Genomic DNA, 10,590 nt, shown 5'->3' with positions numbered 1-10,590 from the left:
GCATCTAATCAGCTGCAGTCGCTGTTCAGGACATTTGTCCATGTGTGCTGTTTAGTGTGGATGGGGTAATCTATGGACATTTTTTGTTCAGAAATTCTTACTTGTATGGCCAGCTCATCTCAAGAGTTGTTGCACAGTCCTTCCCACTGTCGCTCACTTTGCATTTTTATAATGAATGCACCCTCCCCAATGTCATGTGACTCGTTGGTGTTGCAAAGCCTCAGGTGTGAATTGGGGAGTAGGTGTGTTAAATTTGGTGTTATCACTCTCACTCTCTCATACTGGTCACTGGAAGTTCAACATGGCACCTCATGGCAAAGCACTCTCTGATGATCTAAAAAAAGAATTATTGCTCTACATAAAGATGACCTAGGCTATAAGAAGGTTGTCAAGACCCTGAAAATGAGCTGCAGCATGGTGGCCAAGACCATACAGCAGTTTAACAGGACAGGTTCCACTCAGAACAGGCCTCACCATGGTCGACCAAAGAAGTTGAGTGCACGTGCTCAGGTTCATATCCAGAGATTGTCTTTGGGAAATAGACATATGCGTGCTGCCAGCATTGCTGCAGAGGTTGAAGGGGTAGGGGAGTCAGCTTTTCAGGGCTCAGACCATACGCCGCACACTGCATCAAATTGGCCTGCATGGCTGTTGTCCCAGAAGGAAGCCTCATCTAAAAATGATGCACAAGAAAGCCCGCAAACAGCTTGCTGAAGACAAGCAGACTAAGGACATGGGTTACTGGCACCATGTCCTGTGGTCTGATGAGACCAAGATAAACGTATTTGGTTCAGATGGTGTCAAGTGTGTGTGGGGGGAAACCAGGTAAGGAGTACAAAGACAAGTGTGTCTTGCCCACAGTCAAGCATTGTGGTGGGAGTGTTATGGTGCTGCCGGAACTGGGGAGCTACAATTCATTGAGGGAACCATGAATGCCAACATGTACTGTGACATACTGAAGCAGAGCATGATCCCTTCCCTTTGGAGACTGAACCACAGGGCAGTATTCCAACATGGTAACAACCCCAAACACACCTCCAAGATGACCACTGCCTTGCTAAAGAAGCTGAGGGTAAAGGTGATGGACTGGCCAAGCATGTCTCCAGACCTAAACCCTATGATGCATCTGTGGGGCATCCTCAAATGAAAGGTGGAGGAGCACAAGGTCTCTAATATCCACCAGCTCTGTGATGTCATCATGGAGGAGTGGAAGAGGACTCCAGTGGCAATCTGTGAAGCTCTGGTGAACTCCATGCCCAAGAGGATTAAGGCAGTGCTGGAAAATAATGGTGGTCACATAAAATATTGACACTTTGGGCCCAATTTGGACATTTTCACTTAGGGGTGTACTCAGTTTTGTTGCCAGCAGTTTAGACATTAATGGTGTGTTGAGTTATTTTGAGGGGACAGCAAATTTAAACTGTTATACAAGCTGTATACTCACTACTTTACATTGTAGCAAAGTGTCATTTCTTCAGTGTTGTCACATGAAAAGATATAATAAAATATTTACAAAAATGTGTGGAAGTATTAAAACAAGCTGTACAATTAAATTATTGCACATAATATTTCCATTATGCCTCATGTATTCCTGCAAAACCTTTAAATTGTGGAATTATAATTAGTTTTTTTAACAGCAATTTCAGGCAACAAGCGAACCATGTAGTGAATTACTATTACTATCTAGAAAATACTGCAGCTGCGCTAAAGTTGTAAAAGTTCACCAAGCATACCTTCCATCTGAGTTCTACATAATCCTGCTGAGCCAAATTCCAGTTAAAGCCTTACAAGGAGTGTATGGTTCTGTAATTAATGTACAACCATTCAGGTTCCACCTTCCAAGACTGTTTAGATCTTAGTTTCTAAGTTATGCCGCGTACACACGAGCGGATTGTATGGCGTACTTAGTCCGTCGAAACACATTTCAGCGGACAATCCGCTCGTGTATGGGCTTCAGCTGACTTTTTCAGCGTGCAGTCCGGAGTACTAAGAATTTCGGTTTTTTAGAAATTCTGTCCGTCGTACTTTGGTTTCAGCGGACAATACGGTCGTCAGTATGCTAGTTCGATGGACTAAGAATGGCGCATGCCCAGAAAGGATTTACACGGCGGAAGGGTGCTTTGCTGTGTCTTGGACTTCCTATTTCTAGTCCCGTCGTACGTGCTGTACACGTCATCGTGCAAGCTTTCGACGGACTGTTTGTGTATCCGTGTGTGGTCAAGTCCGTTCAGTGGAAAGTATGACGGACTGTCCGTCGGATTGTATGACGGACTAAGTACGCCATACAATCCGCTCGTGTGTACGCGGCATAAGTGTAACCTGGACTGTAGCTGATAACTGTTGTGGAACTTCTTCCTTTGTTGCTGCTGTATTGTCCTGCAGTGTGGACAGTTGAATTTAATATTCATTAAAGCAGAGTTCCACTCATTTTTAAGAGTTAACCACAGTGTAATATGCATCGCTAGTGAAATAAGGTTTGGAAACTGATATAATTTCTGCAGAAAGTACCTTTTTTATTTGTCTTCCCCGTGAGCTCCAGTCGTGGCCACCTAGGCGATTACGTCACCAGCCCAGCAGCGTTGACTCCTGGGATATCTATGTCATCGATCCCAGGAGTCGATGAGCATCTAAAGCGGGTACCATTGCGAGATTTCCTCACCGGAAGTGATGCACCATTTTAGAAGAATTGTTATGGCAACCTGTAAGGCGTGAGATCAGGAGGTGCTTGCTGGGTATCTAGCTGCACCTCATCCCAGAAATACACATGAGCGGGCTTCAGATGCCTACATCCTCGATGGCCCCGGTCTGCTTCCGAGAACATGTAAGTTATTATAGATTCAAGCGTAAAAAGCATGAAGACAGTTAGGTCAGTATCCAAATATAAATGTACTAGTACTAACAATCAAGGGGGAGCTATAAAGAAAATTGATTATGGGGTCTGGAGCTCTGCTTTAATGCAGAAGTGCTATGGCCATCTTTAAGGAGACCACTTTGCAATGCTCATTAATGGATTGTCTCCAGTGCCGGGTGCAGCCATCTTGGCTGGGTCTGGATCTAGTCTGGAGAATGGTGATTGGCTGATGCATCTGAGCAAGGAGAAGTCAGGAGGCTGCTGTGAGAAAGGTAGAGAGCACAGTCTTAAATCTGGAGAGGTGTGGAAAAAGACTAGGCTGCTGGCTAAATGGAACTCTGCCATAGCGGACCACAACCAGAGGAGACTGCTCATCACACAGTGTGAGGTGTGATTTGGAGACCTAGTGTGATCAGACTGTATTAGATCACACCCCCACCACCTATAAGGAAGGAAAAGAGGTACTGAAAGACAAAGATCACTGCAACTTCTATCCCTGTCTTACTTGAACTTGACTTTTACTGAATCAGAGCATGTGTCCAGAGACCCAGAAGAGAGTGCCCTGGGTCTGGTAAGAGACTAACATCACACAAGTTAATCTGTTGTCTGCTGGGAACTGTTGTGCTTTCTTCAAGGACCCCAACTTTGCCGGCCAACATTTTTATTTTAATCAATCACTGACCAGTGTGACAGAATGTGGACTGTTATAGCAAGTTGGGACTGTATTTATATATAGGTAAATGCAGTTAATTTCTGTTAACTATTGTTCGTCAGAATATTGCAGGTGTTTAACCATACTGTATCTCTCAGAGTAATGTTATCCTCTTATTGATTGTTTGTATAAGTACATGTGTAATAATCCTCTCTTTCCTTAGGCTATGGGGTTGATTTACTAAAGGCAAATACACTGCACACTTTGCAAGTGCAGTTGCCCCAGAGTTTGGTAAAGGAGCAGAAGCTCTGCTGACTTCCATCTTCCAATCATGTGCAAGCAAACATGCAGGATTTTTTTATTTTCCATGCATGTGATTGGGTATTCCTTGCAAATTGAAGGTTTACTTCATTTACTATATATACACACGGAATAAAAATCGCGCTAAGTGAAAATATAAATAGATAAACTGCAGCAGCTATTACAAAGGTACTAAACCTCAAGACTGAATATATAAATTAACAGCACTAGCAGAATATTGAACAACAATTGATGATGTACTCAAAACATTAACAGTGATAATATTATCAAAATACAAAATATTATAAAGTGCTAAGTGCTCCAAAATAAATAAAGTACTTCTGTGATTCAAGATAAAGTGTTCATGTGCCACACTTTTCTTTTGTGACCCCACTCACCAGAGTTAATGGACCCTAAGTTTTGCAGTCAGGGGTCAATGCAGCTGTGATCTAAATGATCTGGTGTGTGAGGAATGCTTTTAAAAAGCTTTCCATAGGGGTATTCAAGTGGATGAATCAGAGTAGATCAACCATAATCAGAGAAATTACACAAGAAAGTCCTGGATGGCTTAACTCTTAATGTAAAAATGCATATAAAAGCAAAGGAGAAGGCCTTCAAATAATACAAGGTTGAGGGATCATCATCAGCATTCAGACTTTATAAAGAATGCAAAAATAAATGTAAGGGTGCAATAAGGACAGCTAAGATAAAACATGAAAGACACATAGCAGAGGAGAGTAAAAAAAAAATCTAAGTATGTAAACAGTAAACAGTAAAAAAGGAGGACAGACAATATTGGCCCCATAAAAAATGAGGAAGGACATCTGGTTACAAAGGATGGGTAGATGGCAAAGGTACTGAATTTATGCTTTTCCTCAGTCTTCAGTAACCAAAACTGCAGTGTTTATCCTCATGACACATCACAGGAAGCACCTCTGTGGTTAACAGAGGACAAAATTAAAATTAGACTTGTGAAACTTAACATTAATAAATCACCAGGACCAGATGGCTTGCACACGAGAGTACTTAGGGAACTCAGTCAAGTAATTGCCAGACCATTGTTCCTAATTTTTATTGATAGTATACGGACTGGAATGGTACTAGCTGATTGGAGAAAAGCCAATGTAGGCACAAAATACATCCCTGGGAATTACATACCAGTTAGCCTAACATCAATAGTATGTAAACTCTTGGAGGGGATGATAAGGGACCATATACAAGATTTTAGTAATGAGAACGGTATCATTAGCAGTAATCAGTATGGATTCATGAAGACTCATTCTTACCAAACCAATCTATTAACCTTCTATGAGGAGGTGAGTTGCCATCTAGATAAAGGAAGGCCCGTAGACATGGTGTATCTGGATTTTTCAAAAGCATTTAACACAGTTCCCTATAAACATTTACTGTACAAAATAAAATCCATTGGCATGGACCATTGGGTCAGTACATGGATTGAAAACTGGCTACAAGAGCAGAGGGTGGTGATAAATGGGGAGTATTCGGAATGGTCAGGGGTGGGTAGTGTGGTCTCCGAGGGTTCTGTCCTGGAGGATGGGATAAACAGTTCAATTTCTGTATTTACAGATGATACTAAGCTAAGCAGGGCAATAAATTCTCCGCAGGATGTGGAAACCTTGCAAAAAGATCTGAAAAAATTAATGGAGTGGGCAATTACATGGCAAAAAATAATGCAATTGGGTGGCAAAAATATGAATGCAATCTATATACTGGGGGGAGAACCTGGAAAAGGACCTAGGGGCCCTAGTATATGATCAGCAATGGCATGCAATGCCAAGCTGCTGCTAACAAAGCAAAATAATATTGGCATGCATAAAAAAGGGGATTAATTCCAGAGATAAAATGATAATTCTCCCACTCTACAAGGCTCTGGTCCGGCCGCACCTAGATTATGCTGTCCAGTTCTGGGCACCAGTCATTAGAAAGGATGTGCTGGAAATGGAGCGAGTACAAAGAAGGGCAACAAAGCTAATAAAGGGTCTGGATGATATTAGTTATGAGGAAAGGTTTCAAGCACTGAATTTATTCTCTCTGGAGAAGAGACGCTTGAGAGGGAAAATAATTTCAATTTACAAATACAGTACTGGTGACCCCACAATAGGGATACAACTTTTTCACCGAAGGTAGTTTAACAAGACTCATGGCCACTCATTAACATTAGAAGAAAAGAGGTTTAACCTTAAACTACATAGAGGGTTCTTTACTGTAAGAGCAGCAAGGATGTGGAATTCCCTTTCACAGACACGGTCTCAGCGGGGGTGGCATCGATAGTTTCAAGAAACTATCAGATAAACACCTGAACGACCACAACATACAGGGTTATACAAGATATTACTGACATATAATGACGCACATAGGTTGGACTTGATGGACTTGTGACTTTTTTTGACCTCACCTACTATGTAACTATGTAACTATGTAAAAGATAATAGTGAAGTACCGCTGGTACTGTGTGTGCTGCACAATCAAAAACACCACTCACGAGATAGCTGGGTTTAAACAGGCATCAGTGTATGATCTGGGTCCGCCGCTGGACAGCATGCGTTCCACGCACAGTGGAGGTTGCACCACTGGTTTATGAAACCGAAAATGCGTCAACACGTTTTGCCCCTCTTACAGGGCGTCATCAAGGACATCACTTCCGGTTTTGGATGGTGAAATTTATATCCGAGGAGCAGTTACCTCCCCTCTCATTAGCCAATAGTAAACAGCCAAATCCATCTGGTGTAATCAAACACCAACTTCCTCTGGGGAGCATCACTTCTGGTTATTTTCAAGTGATAACAAAAACTTTATTGACTAATGTTGTATACATATAATGCTTGGGTTAAACATCGTTCTATAAATTGAAATAATTTCATTAAAAACTTTATAGTTAAAAGAAAGACAACAATGCATACAAATTACCTCATTGTTTACAAAGAAAATAAACAAAAACAGAAAGTAATAAAAATAAATATAAATATAAATATAAAACTAAATAAAATATAAATAAAAGTCAAAATAAAAATGAAAATAAAAATGAAAAAATAAAAATGAAATAAAAATAAAATGCAAATGAATAATACAAAAATAAACAAAAATAAATATACAATGAAAATGTGACTAATTACCAATTAGACAGGAAACAATTCAAATCCAATTTAACATTTAGGCCAAAGGGACTAAGCTTATGTATCCATTGGGTCTCCTTCTGTGAGATAGATTTCCTGAGGTTAGATCCTCTCCAATGCCCCTCCACCTTATCTATCCCACAGAGCATCAAACCCCTTGGATCACTGTTATGGAATAATCTAAAATGATTGGACAAACTAAGGTGCTTAAAACCTTGATTCTGTTGACATGCTCCCTTAACCCAATCCCTAACTTCCCTGTGGTCCTCCCCATGTACTGGAGACCACAAGGACAGGATAGGAGTTAACCTCCCTGGCGGTATGATTTTGTCAGATTTTTGCGTTTCAAAGCGGTACAGTTCATTTGCATAGAAATTTGTCATTTTATATTGTAATGCCTGTAATCTTAGCAATAACACACTTAAATCTGTCCAAACAAGAGTCTAATGCCCCGTACACACGAGAGGAATTAAGTCTGACAGACCTCCAAAGGAGTTCCGCCGGAGTTCCGCTGGAGTTCCGACGGAGTTCTGGCGGACTTTTCGACCGAACGGACTTGACCACACACCATCACACCAAACTCCGACGGAGTCGAACGTGATGACGTACGACTGGATTCGACGTAGGAAGTTCCTAGACAGTAGCCAATAGCTGCCCTAGCGTCGGTTTTAGTCCGTCGGAGTAGCACACACACGAGCGGATTTTTCAAAGGGGACCGGGTCCGGCGGAGTTCCGTCGGGAAAATTTAAAGCATGCTTCATTTCTAAAGTCCGTCAGATTTTAGCTTCGCTAAAGTCCGTTGCAGCCCACACACGATCGGATAGTCCGCCGGACTCAGTCCGTCGGAGTTTGGATGTCGAAAAGTCCGCTCGTGTGTACGGGGCATTATAGATATCCCGGGTATGATGATGTTTAAAACACAAAATCATAAATTATAATATAATAAATACATATAAATAATTATAAAAAATAATAATTTAATAATAATAAAATTAATTTCCCCATGATTCACTATCGCTCAATTCTGCCAGTGTTCTAATTTACTTTTGCTGTTTTGTAGCTGGTCTAAAACCACTTTTGACGTAAAGGGACACTTTTTGGTTGCTATGGACAATCTCCAGTTTCCAGGCAGAAAGAACAGTATATATCATATAAAACTGCATGCAGGGCATTGGACAAAGCACTGGGGACAAAAGGGGTGTGAAATAATTTCATACAGTAATGTAGTCTGTAAGATTACAGTGTACTGTATGTATTATGATTTTTCACTTTTTTGAATTTGCCTCCGGGCCCCACCCCCGTGCGTCACAATGTTCACAGGGAACGGAGCCCGGCACAGAGAGGCATTGGGCGCAGGACAGAGCCCATGGACACAGCAGGGGGGGGGGGTAAGTATACCGCACCAGGATCCTTCAATGCAATCTCGGGGTTACCACTAATGGTTCTGAAATTTATCCCTGAGCCACACTCGGGAAAACCACCAGGGAGGTTAAGGGACATGTGTAGTACCACGCATAAAGATCTTTTTGATCTCAAACGATTTCCCCTGAGAGTGAGATTTAAAATGGGTGATTTTCCTAATCCTATGTCTAGAAGTACTAGAAATTACACATTTTCTACAACTAAAAAATAAACAGTTTGGTCTAAAAGGGTAAAATACTTTTTTGGGAGTTAATGACATTATGTGCTAATTACAACCTAAGTGTTGGAGGTTTAGTGTAGATAAACTGAGGTTGAACTGGTAAAACACATTTCAGCTCTCTATCTTTAAGTAACAAAGGCCAGTATTCTTTTATCACTTTTTCAAATTGTTTGTGTTGTCTAGTGTAACCTGTCAAAAAAACAACACCATAATTTCTCTTCTTGTCTACTTTTTTCTTGAAGAGAGATTCCCTATCTAGATCTCTTATATTTTCTTTAGTTCTCTTTAGATCTTTAATATAGTTACATAGTAGGTGAGGTTGAAAAAAGACACAAGTCCATCAAGTCCAACCTATGTGTGTAATTGAGCTCTCTATCTTTAAGTAACAAAGGCCAGTATTCTTTTATGTCAGTATTACATTGTATATCCCTGTATGTTGCAGTCGTTCAGGTGCTTATCTAATCGTTTTTTTTAAACTATCGATGCTCCCCGCTGAGACCACCACCTGTCAAAGGGAATTCCACATCATTGCTGCTCTTACAGTAAAGAACCATCTACGTAGTTTAAGGTTAAACCTCTTTTCTTATAATTTTAATGGTGTCACCAGTACGGTATTTGTAAATTGAAATCATATCCCCTCTCAAGCGTCTCTTCTCCAGAGAGAATAAGTTCAGTGCTCACAACCTTTCCTCATAACTCATATCCTCCATACCCTTTATTAGCTTAGTTGCCCTTACATAGTTACAGTAGTAGGTGAGGTTGAAAAGTCCATCAAGTCCAACCTACAGTGGTGTGAAAAAATGTTTGCCCCCTTCCTCATTTCCTGTTCCTTTGCATGTTTGTCACACTTAAGTGTTTCGGAACATCAAACCAATTTAAACAATAGTCAAGGACAACACAAGTAAACACAAAATGCAATTTGTAAATGAAGGTGTTTATTATTAAAGGTGAAAAAAAATCCAAACCATCATGGCCCTGTGTGAAAAAGTGATTGCCCCCCTTGTTAAAACATACTATAACTGTGGTTGTCCACACCTGAGTTCAATTTCTATAGCCACACCCAGGCCTGATTATTGCCACACCTGTTCACAATCAAGGCATCACTTAAATAGGAGCTGCTTGACACAGTAAGGTCCACCAGAAGATCCTTAAAAGCTACACATCATGCCGAGACCCAAAGAAATTCAGGAACAATTGAGAAAGAAAGTAATTGAGATCTATCAGTCTGGAAAGGGTTATAAAGCCATTTCCAAAGCTTTGGGAATCCAGCGAACCACAGTGAGAGCCATTATCCACAAATGGCGAAGACATGGAACAGTGGTGAACCTTCCCAGGAGTGGCCGGCCGCCCAAAATAACCCCAAGAGCGCAGCGACGACTCATCCAAGAGGTCACAAAAGACCCCACAACAACGTCCAAGGAACTGCAGGCCTCACTTGCCTCAGTTAAGGTCAGCGTTCATGCCTCCACCATCAGGAAAAGACTGGGCAAAAATGGCCTGCATGGCAGAGTTCCAAGGAGAAAACCACTGCTGAGCAAAAAGAACATCAAAGCTCGTCTCAATTTCTCCACAACACATCTTGATGATCCCCAAGACTTTTGGGACAACATTCTGTGGACCGATGAGACAAAAGTGGAACTCTTTGGAAGGTGTGTGTCCAAGTATATCTGGCGTAGAAGGAACACTGCATTTCATAAAAAGAACATTATACCAACAGTAAAATATGGTGGTGGTAGTGTGATGGTCTGGGGCTGTTTTGCTGCTTCAGGACCTGGAAGACTTGCCGTGATAAAAGGAACTATGAATTCTGCTGTCTACCAAGAGATCCTGAAGGAGAATGTCCGACCATCTGTTCGTGTACTCAAGCTGAAACGAACTTGGGTTCTGCAGCAGGACAATGATCCTAAACACACCAGCAAGTCCACCACCGAATGGCTGAAGAAAAACAAAATGAAGACTTTGGAGTGGCCTAGCCAAAGTCCTGACCTGAATCCTATTGAGATGTTGTGGT

Source organism: Lithobates pipiens, unplaced genomic scaffold (assembly GCF_037356315.1).
Source record: "Lithobates pipiens isolate NorthernLeopardFrog02 unplaced genomic scaffold, aLitPip1_a1.2 Scaffold_3, whole genome shotgun sequence".
Classification (NCBI taxonomy): Eukaryota; Metazoa; Chordata; class Amphibia; order Anura; family Ranidae; genus Lithobates; species Lithobates pipiens.
The sequence above is the reverse complement of the archived record's forward strand: the minus strand, read 5'-3'. Positions refer to the sequence as shown.